The sequence below is a fragment of the Triturus cristatus genome, chromosome 9, assembly GCF_964204655.1.
Source record: "Triturus cristatus chromosome 9, aTriCri1.1, whole genome shotgun sequence".
Taxonomy (NCBI): domain Eukaryota; kingdom Metazoa; phylum Chordata; class Amphibia; order Caudata; family Salamandridae; genus Triturus; species Triturus cristatus.
In genome coordinates, this window is record NC_140592.1 from 1,090,376,068 (window position 1) to 1,090,389,736 (window position 13,669).

At 39.9% G+C, this 13,669-nt stretch overlaps 1 protein-coding gene across 2 annotated transcripts in view; it reads right to left on the reverse strand.

Annotated features, from left to right (window-relative positions):
• GNG2 (G protein subunit gamma 2) overlaps positions 1-13,669 on the reverse strand; it is a 229,559-nt gene that overhangs the window by 68,465 nt on the left and 147,425 nt on the right. For both annotated transcript variants that reach the window (XM_085626956.1, XM_085626957.1), the window contains one exon: positions 6,876-6,984. The gene's annotated coding sequence lies outside the window, so the exon portion shown is untranslated. The remainder of the gene's footprint in view (positions 1-6,875; positions 6,985-13,669) is intronic.

Below are 13,669 nucleotides of genomic sequence, written 5' to 3' on the forward strand. Positions count from 1 at the left end.
CTAGCCCTAAACCCTAAAAACCAATTGAAAAAACAAAGGTTAAAGAGACGTTATAACTAGGTATAGTAAAATAGCTTAATTTGTGAGTTACAACTAAACATTTTAAATTAAAAAAACACAGAAATTCATCAGTTATAGTTAACTGAAGTAACTATAACTTGGGCACTCACCATGCACTGCTCATGACCTTCCATATTACAACACTAATGATGCGTTATATGATATAATTGATAATATCACTGATGACATCTGAAATGACAGCATTAATGACTGTCTCAAGATCCCATTATCCCAGTGCTATTAACTGATGACAAAGGTGTCCCTGACAAAAAGAGATGGGTTGAGAGTCAGTTCAAAATAAGTCTACAATGGTTACAGCATAAAATACCAGCATGACTACGGAATATCCCAGTGGAACTGGCTATGAGACACCTTATCTTGTATTTGAGATTGTTTTGCTAAAAAAAGGACAGTTTTACCTCTTTGTGCAAAGTGGAGTACCACTTCTTGGAGAGTTAGTGAATTATGCACAGGCTACTAGGTGTGCAGTAAGGGTGGGTAAACTGTGTAATTGTAATTGTTTACATCAAAAGTTTGTGGAATTTCATGATAATTTTAAAATATTATGCAAAATTACACTTTATAGTTAAGTGTAGTTTGGCTGTATCTTGCAAGACTGTTTTTTTTATGCTATGGCATACCTTGCATTAAAGTTACACATTAGATACAAGCAGGAACCTGGTGCAAGTAAAAGCTGTCTGCAAGACATATTCTGCACCAACCAGCTGATTGTAAGCAAAAAATCAGGTGAAATTCAGTAACGCAATATTTTTGAGAAACTTGTATAACACAAAATTCATGAATTTTGAGAATTTCAAAAGCATAATTCAAATCTTACTTAGAGGAAACACAGATTGTGCTTTTTGCCATCGCCAAGAAGCGAGAGGACTTCTAAGGGACCTGGATAGCTGTAGGCAGATCTAAATGCAGGCTAAAGCTCCCAGAAGTTCAAACTTTGTGGCTGTCTGCAGTTTTATGAGAACCGTCTAAACTCTTAGAAAAGGAAAAAGTTACTTATCCCGTAAGCATCTGTTTGTAGCATGAAGTGTTGTAGATTTGCATGCTCTGTATAATTCGCTCATCTAGTGTAGGCCTCAGGCATTTCCAAGTTGTTTTTCTTCGAAGAAGTCTTTGGAGTCAAAAGATGTGATGTGATTCCTCCCTTGGTACACAATATGCATGAGTACAGACTTCATCTTAGATTGTTTTTTGCACAGTAAGTTAAAGAGAGTATGGAGTGTCAAGTGAGTATAGCTTAGTGCACCATTTTATTGTGCAGTGTTAACTATGATATAAAGGAAGAGATCTTCGATCATCAAAAAGCTTCTGGGGAGGAGGGTTGGCACATGTTAGTCTATAGTTACATACTACGAACAGATGCTTACAGGGTAAGTAACATTTTCCGTTTGTAGCATGTCTGGCTGTAGATACATATCCTCTGCATCAACTGTAAAGTTGCACTCTCCATAAGAGGCGACTAGCGAGCAGATGATACAGATTTCTGGAAAAACGTTCTTAAAACTGTCTAGCTAACCATAGCCTGCTGTGGGCTAAGATGTCCATGTAGTAGTGCTTGGTAAAAGTGTGTGGTGTAGACCAGGTAGCTGCTTTGGAAAAGTAAGCTAGTGGGATGTTCCCTAAGAAAGCCATTGTTACCCCCTTCCTACAAGTAGAGTAGGCCCTGGGCGAAACAGATAGCACACTCTTAGCTTTGTAGTACCACACGTGAATGCTATATCTGCCCCAGAGATGGAATGATACTTTTGCGTTTGCACAAAGTGTGCATATATGAATTCTCAGAACTTCTCACCACCTCGTCCATCTGACATTCACACACTACCCTCTTGAGTGAGCTCAAACTCCCCCCAGACAACACAAGCTCAAAAAAAACAAGTCATCCTCCTCAAACTCATAGATACACTCAAAGTGTTATAACATGTCACACAACCAACACACCCCAAAGGCTACATCCTCAACTTTGTCTTATCAACCTCAATAACAATCCAGTGCACACCAATCAAACCCCTAGACCGACTATGTTGCCATCCCTAGCTCCCTGCTCATCATCCTACCAATAAACCATGGTCAACATAAAAAGAAGAGCAAACCTTCAGATCCTCCAAAGCCTTCTCCATAGACAACCTACTGCTTGAACTCATCTCTCATCCTATGAACTCCACAATCGGCACCAACAACCTTCTAAACAACTTCAACAATTTGTGTAAATACATGCCTCAATTACAACATACAAGTGTAAGCCAAAGCCTTCTGCCCCCTGGTAGACTTAAGACCTTGCTGACAATAAATGACCCATCTGCAGACAGGAAAGGAAATGGAAGAAAAATAGAACTCCTCCAGACATATTGATAAATAAGTTCCTCTGTGCAACACACTTGCTTATCATGTCACCCAAAGAAAAGTACTATACGAACACCAATGAAATCACCAAGACAATCAAGCAGTACACAAACCTCATGTTGGGCCCACCTATTCCACACTCCATAGAAAAGTACAGTGCCATGAACATTTTCTTCTGTGAAAAAATACAGATTAGACTATATATCGACGAAACTATGACTGCTTCAATTCTTACAGTCATCCCTTCCCATACAATCCCACATTGGTCAGCCTTCAAAGCACTATCTCTCCTAGATCTCACTGACTTACTTAAATCCCTCAAAGCCACTTATAAAAATGACATCTTACCACCATCCCTCATCAAAGCTCTCTCTGTGGATGCTCTCTTATCCCTACTTACCACTGTCAATGCCTCCCTCACACATGGCATCTTCCCAAAAGCTCTCAAGATTGGCCAGATCCTCCCACGCCTAAAGAAACCTACACTAGTCCGTGAAGACCTCGCCTATTATCGGTCTATCACTCACATCCCATTCATCTGCAAGATCATTGAAAAAGCAGTCTATATTCAACTCCAAGATCACAACAATGCTAACCATCTCTTACACGACTACCTGTCTGTCTTAGCTACCTGTGACAGAGTTGAGAATCCCACCCTCATATGCACTTTGGAGTCTCAAAGGGAATTTGCCAGCCTTTTCCTTCCCTGGTTCTCCTCCTACCTTTTCAGTCGACAACAGTTTGTTCACATGCGCCCTTTCAGGTCACAAAAGATCCCGATCAGCTGTAGAGTTACCTGGGGTTCCATACTGTCTCCTGTCATCTTCAACCTTTACATGAAGCAACTTGGTGCTCTACTTATAGATAACACCATCAATATTCAACCATATGCCGATGACACACAACTCAACTTAAAGGTCTCCTTTGCTTCAGATACCCAATGCCTCAAACACTGGTTGCACAGCTAATCCAGAAGTGGATGTCCAGCCCCAACCTGAACTTCAATGCAACCAAAACAGAATTCCTGTTATTTACTAAAAGCAACAAACAAGATACAGCACAGACCTTGATCAACGACATGAACTTTGATAGTTTCGAACTCCAAAATTCACCGACTGCCAAGTCACTTGAATTTCCCCGGACACCAACCTTATCCTCAAGGAACACATTGCCAAAACAATAAAGATGACTTGGTACCAGCTCTCTCTGCTAATGAACGGCAATCATTTATTTCAGAATGCGACTTCTGAACTACTGGTCAATCCCTCATCGTGTTGCATCTGGATGTTGGGAATGCCTTACTTCATGACTGCCCCACCATCTCTGATGGTTCTCGGCAAACCCACATCCAAGACACCATCAAACTGCAGACAAAGAAGTTTCAAAAAACAAAACAGCAGGCCTTTTCCCTGTATGCACCTAGGATCTGAAACAACATCCCTTCTCCATCAGGAATGCCCCAGCACTGCTCCAATTTAGGAAAGAGTTGAAGACTCATCTCCTTAGAAAACAATGTATTAAACATCCTCAGCCCCTTCCTCTCCTATTATTCCTCGTATTTGTTGTATTTACATTTGTACAGCTCTCTGTGACCTTTTGACTAAGTTTGCACTATAGAAATACCATAAACATCTATACATGCAAAGCGCTGGTCAGACTTGCGAAAGTCTTGGTCGCTGATGTAATATATAAGAGCTCTTTTAACATATAATATGTGTGCAGCTCTTTCCACTACTGAGTCTAGCTGTAGAAAGATTGATTGAGGTGTAAACGTGAAACGACCTTGAGGAGAAACTTAGTATTGGTCCTGAGCACAATCATATCTTTGTGAGCTTGAATGAATGATTCTTGCAAGGTGAGTGCTTGCCTCTCGCTAATGCGTCTGAGGGACGTTATGACCGCTAGGAAGGCCACTTTCCAGGTAAAGAACAGTAGGAGGCATGAGTATAGAGGTTTGAAGGATTGCCTATGAGCTTCATGGGGATAAAGGAATCAAGGTTCTACAGATGGATTGGAGGTATACTTGGAGGTATGACCCTCTTATGACCTTCCATGAAAGCCTTGACTAGTAGGATTCTAAAGATGGATGAGTTTTTCCTCTTTTGCATTTAAGCTGCTACAGCAACTAGACATAGGCATAGTGATGTGTAGATGAAGCCTGACTTCTGCAGATGTAAGGGCTAGCAGAGAATGTCCTGGATGTTAGCCCTTAAGTGGTTCTCTGAAGGTAGCCAGTAAAGTAGTGCGACGGAGGGTCATTGAGATGCAGACTGTTCTTCCAAAACATCGGTGTCGAAATGGAACTGTGCAGGCTCAAAAAATATGTAAAGAGCACAACAGACTCGGAGTCCTCTCAGTGCATGTCCAAACTCGATGGCAGAAAAAAATAATCAAAGATCAAATTGGTGCCTGTGCGCACTGTGTGCAGATGGAGGAGTCAATGGAGGAGCTACAGGACATCTTGTCACTTGAAAGAATTCTTTGAAGAAAAACAACTTGCAAATGTCTGAGCCCAACACTAAATGGCAGTACTATGCAGAGCATGTGTTTCTATAGCCACACGTTACAAACATATATTTCGCAATTCTTGTGAGTTTGGGTTTTTATGGGCCACATTTGCTTCATTCTGAGGTGTTTCAGCAGCCTCCAGTAAGGCTGGCAGAGAGAGAAAAGCCAATCAAAATTGGGACTACTGTTAGATGTTGGAGGAGAGTAGGACCCTTGCTGACAATGAAAAAGACAAGGAGAAACTGTTGGTTTTGACAGGCAGACCCAAGACTAATTCAAATTACCCAGCTAAGGAATAGTGGAAAGTGAGATAATACCCTCTTCCCTCAACCATGACCCTTTAGAGAGATTTGTGTATCAGGAAAGAGGGTTTACAACAATGGACCACATGTATTACCACTGGGATAACCCTTCTCCTAATTCAGTAGGAAATAATGTGGAAGTATCTTTGCCTTACATAAGTGGCCATATCAGAAAAGTGAGGAATGATTTAAAGGGCAAACAGGGTGTTTGGTAAGACAACAATTTGAAATGGAGGTTACTAAGCCATTTGTATACAGTTCTAAATGTTCTCTATATTTCCCTTACAACACACAGTCATCCTTAGAGTGTTAAAGACAAAAGAAAAGTGAATCAGTGCTGGGAAGTTTGTCATCTAAAGCACGGGACAAATGGCAAGATTTGGCCTCTTCTTTGCAAGGAAATACATAAGCCCTATGAGAGGAGATAACTCCTTATCCAAGGCTTATCGATTGAGACCCCCCCTACTACATCTTTGAGAATCCCCCCATCCCTAGGGTGTACAGATTATGAAGTTCTCACATATTCCAGAAGCCTAATCTTTCCCTTCTCTGCACCATCCTGTGGCCTCCTTGGCCCCTTAATTTCTCCAGCAAATGCAGTAAAGTATTGTGATTTCTTTGCTGTAAAACATTTAAACTAAAAGTTTTGAGGTTGCAAAGCCTGTGATTCGCAAAAAGACACTGTTTATGACTACAAGCCACTTTTTTCAAATATATCAAAACCTTTTTATGGATCAGAAATGTCCTTCTGTCTCAGGGAGGCATGAAATAAATGTGCCCCATCTCTTTCACAATGGAATGTATCAATGATTTCTTATTGCAATTGCAGTCGCAAACCATTGATCAGTTGCTCACTGCACTTGGGGTAACATTTATTGTTTTGATTTGCCTATAGACGACAATGGGACATACATTGGCCGATGATGATCTGACTCCAGATACAATATAGTTCTTTAAGACCCCCATTAGCTATAAATATAATTTGAAGTGCAGCCTGGCATTATGCAGTTTGCCATCTCCTAAGGCCACGGTATTTGGGATTTAAATCTGTTGACCAACAAGTTACTGATTGGGTTGGTTAGGAACCAGGGGTCATGGGTTAGAATGATGTCCTTATTGTACTTTCAAAAAAGCCTAGAAATGTAAGAAAATGTGGTAGAGGTTTACCCTAATAATAGATTTCAAATGTTTGCTTTTGACATATAAGTGAGAGGAGATGCCTTGTACTCTCAGACCAGCTCTTGGAGGAATATGTACTGTACTTAATAAAAACATTAAAATAAAATATGAACTACAAACACACATTTGTCAGCCTATGCACAGAAAGTATTTCAGAGTGGAATGAGCTCAAATAAATACTTAGAAACATGCCCAGTAGATCAGTTGCATGGCGACTCCACTTTAAAATGCCCTTTGCTGAAATTTTACAAATTTAGGAATGCCACTTTTTCTTTTGCTAATTCTCCTCTGCTCAGTATGCCCCTCTTACTCTCCTTCCTGACATTTTCCTGGTTGCTTTACAACCCATGGGTAACTTTTCATATTATTACAAGTTATCTCTTCCCCCAAAGACTTCTGATAAATATGCAAAAAAGAACATACTGCATTAACAGTTTCTTCCATTTCAATTGCTGATATTGCACAAACCTCTTTCTTTGAATGATGACTTCAAAAGAAGCTCAGTGTGGCGTCCAACGGTTTCACCAAAGATAGTTTATTTCTGTTCAAAGCAGGCACTCCAGTACTTGACAAAGTTCTAAAAAACAAAAGTCACAAATGGTTGTTTAAAATCATTTTTACGATGCCTTTTGTTCTCGGAATATATTCTGGATATGCGTTTTACCAGGCCTGTAATTATTGGGTATGGAGACACTGGGCTACCTATAATGATGTCACCATGAATTAACTCCCTGAGAGGAATTTTACAACTCTTAATCTGGTCTTAAATTGTTTTGTTTTTGCTTAGAGGGGTACTCCTCATATTGTTTGTGAGGGACAGTGAGCACTGCTGACCTTTCTGTTTCTGTGGATTGGGGGCGGTCACATGCAAAGATGTCGGCTCCAGATGGTCAATTGACCATCAAATGTTTGTTTTTCTGTACCACAGAGAGTTTCATTGCCTTTCCTGTATTGAATGAATGCATTCGCCGGTAGCAGCTGAACTCCCCACTTTTTAATCTTTAATTAACAATCATGAGATAACACAGATTTAGCAACCAGAATTTGACTTTGATTTTACTGTGTAAACTCCCCACTTAAAATTCTTTATTTAAAAGCATTTCTCTGAAACATATACAAAGAATATTATGCAAAAAAGACACCTGATTTGAGGATTTACATAGAGCACTCGTGCAAGAGATCAGTTGAGTGATTTTTATAACTTTGGGTTTCTTCACTTGAACCTGAAAATTATAGGTCAATTTTGTGTACATAACTTTCCCTGTAGGGACACTTATTATTATGTATGTTTTGTAAATCAGCACTGGTATGGTAAGCCTGTTTCGTAGAAAGGCAAATTAATCACAGATAAATAAAGGTGCTCACAGGTGAACTAAGGGCACAGGTTCTAACATACCTACAAAGCCTGCTGAAAAGTAGTCACTGGGCACCAGTGAAATCCTATCAGGCGGAAGCAGGATAGAGATTGAAAAAATGTAAGCAGCCTGGGATAAAAATATTCAATCCCCTAAGAAACATGCCACCAATCAATTTCACATATATTTTACCAATTCCCATTAGATGTGATCCTTTCAATCTGTTCTTTGGGTATGTCACTACAGGTACTGTGATTGCAATGTGGAAAGTAAGACCTCTGCACATATTAGATGGCTGTGGTGGGGCCTTGCTGAGTTTGTTTGATACTTTTATCAGTGTTTGAAATCATGGGTGCTCAAGCCTCATTGAATGGACCATGATTTAATTTCCTTTTATATGTTCCCTGAACAGGCATCTTAAATGAGCGACTTTGTCATCTACACTCAAACCGGTTTTCTCTGCAGTGTCCCAAAGAATGGCGATGTCCCTGCATTTTCAAAAGTTTTGACGCAATGCAAGGGAACTAGCTAGCCAGCCATGGCACATCCATGCACCATTAGACAAGTTCTACATGCACAAGTGCCACAATACTACTTGTGGCCTGCAGACCTTAAAACTGCCGTCTTCTGAAGCTTGGTGGTGGTGGGTCACATTTTCAAATAAGACCCAGTTATATTTGAGGCGTCACCAAGGAGGCTTGGGCTAGTCTCTTGTCCTTCAAATAGTAATGAAATTATGAATTCAAAATAATAGCTACAATTGCTTTATTACAGAAGCGTTGTTTAAAGAAAACCTGCAGTAGTTGTGGACAATAAGTTTATACAATTGCCTCTGGTATTTGCCTGGCACCATAAACACTTCCTCATTATTCCTAGTCAGAGGGAGAAGCTATCACTTGCTCCTGAGAGCTAGGTCTGTATCAAAACAGTCAAGAGACCAGGCAAACATTGACAAGAAATGTCTCAAAATTGAATTATTATATTCACAATCCCTTCAATAATCAATGGTAGACCTTGTGCAGTCTTGGGATGAGAAGAAACGAAAAACATCTGTGATGTAAAAACCTAAAAGGTCCTATTAAATAAACTGTGGGATACATAACTAATCTGAATGAGACATTCTATATCTCAGGCTACGTTTGTTACTGATGATCACATTTCAAGAGGGTAGTAAGACTCCAGACAGCCCAAGATGCAGAGCCAAAACAAAGCTTGTGTGCAAATGCTTTGACCAAGATGCTTTTAGAGCCCTTTTAAGTATTTCGTGGTGTTTATTGCTGCAAGACAAACCACTGCCAACTACGCATTATATTGTAGTTCATTTCTAACTCCTCTCTAGTTTCAGCCTAGTAGCAAATTAGTGCATTTGTATTCTTATGTTGGCGCATAGAGCAAACACTAACAATACACTTCACATTTATCTACCTCCACCAAAGATGACATCAATTTGTAGTGCATAATGGCCCTTTGCCTATTGGTTTAGGTACAGAGCACAGTTGTGCTCTTGTTTTAGCTTCACACAGCGTATGTCCTGCTTTAGCTTCATTGCCTCCGCCGCAACTCCTTCGACTTTTCACTGTGATGGGACTTAAGATGGATCTCACTTGTGTGTTGACAATCTAACACTCTCACCATCACCAGAGGAAGATAGCTCACTCTCCATAAGCAAATATAGAAGAGTCAATAAATATAGGGGTATTGGCATCGGCTCAGCCTTATTATATCTATATCAGATGGAATCCAAGTTCTTGCAGAACTTCAGAAAAGGCAACAGATACTTTCTTTTCAAGGTAGGCTTGGAAGAGAAGAGTATATTTCATATTTGATTATGCGTTGGGGGTGGGTTGCACCAATGTGGGGCATTAGCTGCCACTGTCTCTCAGAGGATTGTATGTTACCATTCTTCCGAAATCAAGCCATTTATCTCTCTGTGCCTCCAAGTGTAAATGCAAGTGATATAAAAAGATTTAATTGTTCCTGTCGCATGACATTCTCTCTGATCTGGTTTCAAAGAAACCACCCAGTGCTATCATGTACAAAGCATCTTTAACTTGTGGTGCTCCTATTAAAGTAAATACAATCTGTAAAGCTCTCTGGTTCCCCTTGGAACTAGGCTTGTGCTGCAGCAAAGACTGAAAATATATTAAGATCTGCAAGTAGGTACAACACAATATGAGCAATTTAATTTGAGCCGGAATTCCTATAGTCTTTATAATATTTGTCAAAGAAGGTAGGAGGTTATCTGGCAACTACGGCGTACATTGCAGTCTTCTAAGACAAAAGCCTGTAGTTGAAATTCTGGGTTGTGGAGTGTAATGATACCTTAAGTTTTTAGAAGGTGATTATTAACCTAGCTAATGAAGCATACATGGTTTGCATATGTTGATGAGCAATTACAAATGAAAAGTTGTTGTGGCATGGCTTTAGAAAGACCCACTCTATTCTTCACTGTGGGAGTAGCATACCCTTACAAAATATGGAGAGCAGTCTCTCAAATGCCAACCACCACCAGAGCAAGTGCACATCTAACTGCAAATCACAGGCATACAAAGGCTGAAAACTATAAGGGTAAAGCCAATGGTCCCTATAATACATTTGAGAAAGTACATTGCAAAACACATAATGGTCGGCATAAATGCAAATCACAAATATCCGGGAAAATATTATTTACATCAATTTTTGAGATTCATCTACAATAGGGCTCAAAAGCAATTCATATTAATAGAAAGAAAAAGTAGATAACATTGCTGGAGCAAACGATGACAATTTGAGAGAAAAGTGTCAAAACAGCTTAGTAGAAAGAGCGGTGATGGATGATGCATCAGTGTTGCTCAGAGTGACAAACGCCCTCAAAAATCAATTCTGAAGCTACGTATATCACTGTGGCAGAAGTATGCTGTAGGAGCCAGCAGGATCACATTCCTAAGAGAAATATTCAGCAAGCAATATCCATGCTTAGGAGGCAACAGAAGGTAAATGTAACTGCTGCTACTATGTCCTTTCCCAATACAGATACTTGGGAAATTGCTGCATACAAGCAGCTCTACACACAAAACTGTAGGCAGTGTAGGAAAATGAACTGATATAGAGAAGAGACAAAAGGCTCAACCTGTATGTGAAGTGTTCCCACACAGTTAAATGATCTAGGCTCTAAAAAGTAAAAGCAGGTTTATTTGAGGAATCCTGATCTTTAGCTTGTCACAAGCATCAGGATTTCCCCACAGAAAATCCATATGTAGTATTTAATAGCGCAAAAACAAAATGAAGGTTAAGAGATATCAGATGAGATTTTCCAAATCATCATTGCAAAAACCAATAAAATGTACATATTAAAATTACAGCCAATGACAATCATTGGTTAAGTGGACCAGAAAAACAGAAAAAGGCAATTTTGTCCTGTGGGAAGTTGTAGACTGGGACCTATGCACCATTTGTGGCCAATAGTAATTTAGCAAGGGTAGGGTAAGGGCTAACAGTTCATCCAGATGAAAAGATATTTCTTTGGACATGCAAGTTTTTTCAGAGCTCAAACACCTTCAGTATGCAGTAGAGATCACGGGCCACCAAGGTCAGATAGATTCTTTTCACAGTCACATTAACCTTAAGTGCTCAAAAACTACAAGCAGCACAAACCGAGAAAGTGTGTTTACGAAGACCATGCCATTTTCAGGTAGGCTTAGCACCTTGTCCTGGTCATGCAGACGCAAAAATAGTTTTCATTCCTAAAATTTTACAAACAGTTGAATACCTTTTTCCTAGCTGTTCCAGTTGTGCTCACTGGCCTTGGGTTATCATTACGCAAAGTTTTAGTGGGTGATTGGATTTTCTTATAGTCTCTTCAGGATCACATGCAGCAATCCTGTTTCTTTTGGCCATATTGGTTTTTTAGATAAGCCTGAGAACACCCTTTGTCAATTTGGGCCATAAGGAGTCAGCTGTCACTGAGAGTAACTCTTAGACACAGGGATTCAGAGTAGAGATTAATCAAGAGCCCTTGTCTTTCTGCATACAGTGACGGACAGAGAGTCAGAAGGCTCATATGTCTGTGATGGAAAACGAACTTAACAACGCGGTAAAAACACCGCAATACATTTACATCGCTGCTTTTACAACGCAAGTTGTTACAACGACTTGCGCTGGATGGCGCTATAGACTAAGGAATAGTTTGATTTACTATTCCAACACCTTCCCTACTGTACGTAGGCTCGAGTTGGAATAGTACACCATACTATTCCTAAGTCCAGCGCCCTTCAGCGCAAGTCTTTGTAACGACATGCGTTGTAAAAATAGCGAAGTAATGTACCATGATCTAAATGATCGCATTGTAACATCATACAGCCGTCTGTGGTAGAGCAGTCACTAGTTACGCAGGAAGTTCACTCTTAATTTAATGCTCCAGAGTTGAAGGGAAGCTAATTTAAATTTCCATGCAGGATACACCAAGTAACAGCCACACAAGCCATACTGGTTTTAAAAACCAGCTTGGAGGGTGGAACTACATCTCTAATAATCGTTATTGTGATGTTTGAAATGCGCAGGAGTTCAATTCTTACTAATTGCTGCAATGACCCAAGAATTGCTTCTAGTTGGGTCCTAGTCAGTGCGGTCACATTGCTTTTTACAGCACTGCAGCTTTCCACGTCTACTCTGCCAAAGTTACATGTTTTAAATGTGGACACTGGGCTTTAAATCTTTAAACCCACAGCTGAAGTATTTAATGTCAGATGTAGGCCTCTTATGCCAAACACTGTTCATGTTGATGTTTTCAATACCATTTGTGGCAGGGGAAAGTCTTCCTGTGTTCCACATTCAGCAGGTGGCATTTAGGCTCTGTATGTGGGTTTTAATGTGGACTTACATAAAAGTGTACGCCAATTAGCAATTCCCAATAAGTTGTCCTGCTTTCTGGAACACGCACACGCAGTGAGTCCTTATTAGGGGTGAAAACTGTTGAGAGACTGCTACATGTGGAGAAAGCAATGAAGGACATAAGCATATATACAGAAAGAGAGGACGGATGGCAAACTCTTATGTAAATATGAATACAAGACTACCATTGTGTAACAATACACTCAGGCTTTCACATAATCAAGTGAAAAGTATATTATAGGCTATAGGAGGCATTACAGTTACCACTAATTGAGTATTGTTGCACTGATGTACAATTATCTATCCAATGTGGGTACACCCACTACTGTTTGCACTTGTGAGGGAAGTTATCCATATAAACACTTGTATTGCTGGGTCACCTGCAGGACATACAGAACATCTGTCATCCCTTACTGGTTGTGTATGACAACAGGGACTAGCAGTTTATTGTGTATTTGGCATCCTGCAGTACTAGAGACCAGCACTGACTACTTTGTATGTATGTATTGAATATTTGCATTGGCTAACCTACCCAAAAGGCAGTGGACAACTCTTTTATTATATTATTAGGTCATTATGTTGGCAATCTGTGTTGGATAGATCAACTTCATTGATTAATTAGTTTAATAGTTTGGTAAACAGCTTAACGCTGTCATAACCATGAAGTCAGGGTTTGCCCCATCTAATTGTTTAGAAAGTGTGGGTGAATTAATTATGTTGTGGGAAAATTGGAAGGCGGCATATAGGATTTATTTGGAGGAAGTAAAATGAGATATATGTGCTGGGTTCTACATTAGCAATGCTCAAACACACTTTTAGAGTAGAGGGGAGACATTGTTTGTCAATATTAGTAGGCAGAATGATTCAGAAGCAGATGAGAGAGATGTAGCAGAAGACCCTCATGATGAGTTTGGGGTGCATCAAGAGCATTAGAGACGAATACAGGAAGAACCGTTAATAAAGTTGAGGAGAGGTATAGAATCTTCTCAAGTGTGCAGATGCCTGAAGACAGCATTGAACAGTATGTGACTGTCTTAG